General features: G+C 28.3%; 1 long non-coding RNA gene across 2 annotated transcripts; it reads right to left on the minus strand.

Moving 5' to 3' along the window:
• Nucleotides 1–1,158: 1,158 nt before the first annotated feature.
• On the minus strand, nt 1,159–2,906 carry LOC133319244 (uncharacterized). Of its 2 annotated transcripts, XR_009752923.1 has the most exons (4): nt 2,721–2,906; nt 2,601–2,636; nt 1,596–1,727; nt 1,159–1,513 (listed from the first exon to the last, which is right to left on the minus strand). It is a non-coding gene; the product is annotated as an uncharacterized LOC133319244 (long non-coding RNA). The 2 variants fall into 2 exon arrangements; XR_009752924.1 differs by having other exon boundaries at nt 1,159–1,727.
• Between the last annotated feature and the right edge of the window lie 2,440 nt (nt 2,907–5,346).

The following is a 5,346-nucleotide window of genomic DNA, read 5'->3' on the forward strand; positions in this document are numbered from 1 at the left end:
ACCCCGTTTAGGAGCCAAGTCACATTATTTATTAGTCATTATTGTTGAGAATACTACGCTGTTACTACTGTCCTGTTTGCATTATAAAGTTAAACATTATACGATTTCATTTCTAAATAATAATTGAATATTTAATGAAATTTTCTGTCACCAAATGTGAAATTATATCATCTAATAAACAATGCTTGTTTTAATACGGTAATCGATATTAAAGTTATTTTAAATTATATGAGATTTTGCACGCCAATGAAAATTTCCCCTCACCAACAAAGAGCGGATATAATATCGCAAAATATGATAAGCAAAATACCGCTACGCATACATAATAATGGCTGGGAAATTTATCATTGTAACGTAATAGAGTCAGTAAGTGCTAATACGAGATTTAGTAGCTTAGCTATGTACCAATGGGGCAATTTTCCACTCCGACCCGCCCAACGCAAATGTGAATTTACAGCTATACACCAGTACAGTAATTATTACAATTCCAACAATATATATGTCCGTGCTGTAATATATTGTGTTTGCCATAAAACATGACATGTAAAGCATTAGTATTTAGATAAATATAAAATACCACGTTATATAAAACAGATGTCGAGAGTCATATCACAGTTTTCCTAACAAATGTAACATTATTTTTTTTATTTTGTACATAACCGTTATGTTTCAGCTTTCAGATTTGCATAAAAGTGACTTTTATGAATGAAATAACTTTTATTTAATATGCGGCACCATAGTTATTTCAAAATTACTCGAACTAAGTGATATGAATTCATCATGTAAATTTTTTAGTCAAATGTTCTTTTGTTACTTATTACACTAAAAGTTTTATTAATTAATTTTTGAAACTTATAACAGAAAATATGGTCTTTTGTTTGGAATAATATATATACTAAATTAACATCACATTAAAACATTATCATAAAGTATAACACATTATCCTCTTCTTCGTCACTATCATCATGGTTGTATTCAACTCGTTTGTAATTAAACCGTAGATAAAACATTTAATCTATGAGGAGAATAATGTATTTTAGTCGCTCTATCATTAATACTATCGTTAACAGAGCAAAAGAAATAAAAGTAGTAATTGTTTATTTTTAATTCACATTTTTATTACATCTTTTAATTGGAAATGACTTATCGTAAGATTTTTTTTTATTTAAATGTCATAAAGGCACACATTCGTACTTTAAAGATTAAGTCACTGATACACAAATATGCGCCTATTAGTTTTTAATTTTCAAAGCACTTTTATCTCTTGCTTTTATAGCTATATATATATTTGTTTATATTGAGTTCGATAATTAAATTGAAAAACAATTCTTTTCTCACAAAGACATTTTGCATTCCGTATCAAATTTATGAAGAACGTGTCGGGCAAACATATTGTCTCATTGCTAAGCTGCGAAGCATCAGTCGATTTAACTTGTAAACTCAACTTGAATATCGGCGTCGAATAACGACATATTTGGATGTAACACTACATTCATGTGTATTGATCTCTGTACTGGTAAATGATAAGAATAAAATAAACAGAATATGTTCGCTATTTAAATCTATTCTGATAGCATTGAAGTTAAATAATTTACCTATTTTACTCTTATGATGTCGAGTTTAATTATTATTATCAACTCTTAATTTTGAAAACATGCAATTCTTAATTTTTATTGTCATCAATACTAACATCAATACAACAATAAAGATGAAAATGGCAACGAATCCTGAAATCCAAAGAAAAACCTTTAAGATACTTTTCTAATAAGCATACTTATAATAAATAATTAAGTCGTTGTTATTAAACCTGTATGAATATAAAAAAGTAGATTATCACACAAGCACATAACACCAAACTAATTTGACAATTTGCTACACTAAAGTCTCTAACACATAACTTATGGTTCTGTACGATCAATCACGTAACTAACTTGGGAATGACGTGTTCCTATCTCAGATACTTGTCAATAGTTAACCTCTTAGGTCCAGTGACAGATGACTCTTAAAGGGAACAGAGAGAATCTCCTTTTTCTTTCAACAAAAAAATCTTTTTTCCATCCACCCTAACCCAAATGATGATTGGAGATGAAGTTTAAAAGATTGTATTCAATATTTAAGACATAATTTATACAATAAGAAAATATAACAATATATTGATTAGTAGAATAATTTAATATTGATTCAGTTTGCACTTAATGTGAATTGAAAACTTACTCAATCGGGCCTACCGATATATTGATCTATAACTACGTATTACAGACGTGGAAATTAAAAATCGGCTGATTATGAACCGGCGTCGAAGTGGATATTGAAAAATGTGTTTCTTTAATTTTTTTTAATTTAACAGACGGTTATATTACTGATATTTAACAAACCATTAGTGAACTCGTGTCTTAAGTGATACTTAACTTAGCGGTAACGTAGACCACACAAAAGCAAGATTTAGTGTGATCGTAAAATATTTGTGGATGTTTGAAGGTGTGGTGTAGCTTTCGTAAATAACATTTTTACTTTTTGAATTTATATTCCTATTTCATATACATTAATTAAGTTTTAAATGGAACAAATCTTTGATATAATAAAATAATTTAGCAACTCACATTTAATCTGTAGGTGCTTTAACTTCAAACATTTACCTGAAACGACATTTAGGTTCACCAAGAAAATCTGTTGCAAATAGGCATTTTTTTTATTGTTACTTCATGAAAATTTAATTATACCTGTGTTGATTAGTATAACTTGTACAAATATTCTTAATGTCTTTTACTCTTGACGAAAAAAATGTCTTAAATGTCAAGTTTTTCAGTATGCGTATTTAATTTACTGGTATTATCCATAGTTTGTGTGTATGGATTCCTTATTGGAAAACAATGTTATTTCAAAATAATTTAAATGTTATATCAGTAACGAAGTTTTCTATTGAAAAAACTCAAATATGTATATTTTTGTGATAAGCAAATGTTATCAAACAATATTTATATATTTTTATATATATTTTTTTGTATATATTTTTGTCGAACAAAATACTACACAAAATTAAACTCTCTTGAACATTTGAAATGTTTCTTTCCGAAACTCTTACCTGCAAAACATGACTATATTATTATTCCCCAGGCAAGAGATCAGTCAAAAATCAAGTTAAAACGATATACATACAATTTGGTTTATTAGTCCCAATTTACCGTAATGTAAAATAGATTAGGCAATGCCATTTTCAATGCACTTATTTTGTTAATAAATTACTCGTTAAGTACTAATGAAACCATCGAACACTGGTCTAAAAATAAGATAAGTTTTACTGAGAAGAAAGTCAATTTTACCGTTAGTAAATCCTAATTTACTTATATGTAGGTCACTGTTATTTTATACAAACGCAAACAAGCTTAAATCGAAATTGTTTTCTTTTTTCGTGCAAATTAATTTATATTTGTGACTCATTCATATTTAATTATTGTAGAACAGAGGGAATTCATTGCAATTTGTTTTGGTTTCCCTTGGGAACGTCGAAATATGCCCATATGGAGTGCAACCAGCCTTACCATTGTAACCAATAATGATTGCGATGCCTCAAAAAAAATATTTATTCACTTTTCAAATGAGTGGAGGATTAAAAATTATATATCTAATAATTTTACATTGATAACTATGGATTCCAAAGAAAAGGATCTTAAAAGACAGACGGATAAACGAATCGGCATACCGGGAGATCTAAATACAGAAAAAGTAACAACACAATTGCGGTATCCTAAAAAATAAATATCAAACATTTCTCTCAAAAAATATTAATTTTTAATGAAAGTTGTACACCTTCATAAAAATGCTTCTTAAAACAATTTTGTTTAAAGTTCCTTCTGTTTCGCTATTGCCTTATTATAGTTGTAAGTTTTTATTGCCGGTTCCACTTTAGCGTCAACAAGCTCAACATTATTACATTACACTTGAAACATTTAGCAATATTGTAATAAACGCAAATGGTCTAGAAAACTCAATTTAAAATTATTTTATGACTTCAGATAGACATTTAAAATGCACTCTATTAATGCTATAGATTAAATGGAGTATCTTCGAGATCTACATTGCAAACTAATATTATAAATGGAAAATAGAGGCAGAGAAAAAGAAAAAGGATTACAGTCACAGGAATTTATAGTTACATATTTTTCATAAGACCTGTGATAGGAATAAAAACTGAGGCATTATCTATTTCCACAGCAGCAAAGTCATTATTAATAAATTTAATAATATTCTATAAAATAGCAATTCATTTATAGGTGATATATCACGCGACTGGTCATAATAATGTAAATTTCGGCTATCCTGTGATGATACATTAGTTTACTGTATAACATAGTCTCATTTCACTTCATAATACAAATGAAAACGGTCTGTAGATATTAAACTAACAATATATCACTACCCTGTATAGCCAATTTTGCAGCAAGTAATTAGCGGAATGGGTGTAGATTATGATCATTTTCAAATTTAGGAAATCGCATTCCTATATACAGCTGAGAATTTACTAAATAGTTAATAACCTGGTTGGTATTAACTAGTTTGTTGATAGAATATTTAGAATATTCTTCAGATAGGTGGAACAGAAGTATTAATAGCACATACGAACCATATCTCCATTTTCAGTCATCCTTAAGTATGAATTGGTTTTATATATAAGGCTGTCTACTTGTCTTCTTTTATCCCAGCATGTTGAAACACCTGCATGAGATCATTGAATGACTTAAACCTTATACCACTAAAGGCATTATAAAATATCTTAGAGCTAAGGGAGTTTGGATTTGAAACAGCGTTTATTTTTAAATTCATACCTTTTGTTAGATATATTAATATTTTAAGCCCAACAATATCTATGTATGTTTACTCATTTTATATTATGTACACGTATATTTATAACCAATTTATAATATATAATATATATTTATAACCAATTTCTCTTTTAGAGGTGTTTTTTTCCTGATATTATACTGAGATTGAAGCTAAGTAGCGTAGAAAGATAACGATACCTTAGACTTGTTAATGTAGTTAACGAAAAGTTTAATTATTGTGTCATGTTTATAAAAGCAAACGATAGATATAACTCTATAAACGTATGTCAATGTTACATATGAAAGACATCTTATAATGTCTTAAATCACTTAAATAACTTTAAGACTAAAGTAGACACACAAATGCCGTAAACATAGAATTTCCCTGGTTTCCCTTTTTAATAAATATGTACGTAGGGTATTATTCCTAAGCATATACCAGTACTCAAACGAACTCTGCAAACAAGGGCGTTGTTGATTGTAAATGACCACGGCTCTCTATTTACTATTATTTCCTCTCTAAACG

This window comes from Danaus plexippus, chromosome 15, assembly GCF_018135715.1.
Source record: "Danaus plexippus chromosome 15, MEX_DaPlex, whole genome shotgun sequence".
Lineage (NCBI taxonomy): Eukaryota > Metazoa > Arthropoda > Insecta > Lepidoptera > Nymphalidae > Danaus > Danaus plexippus.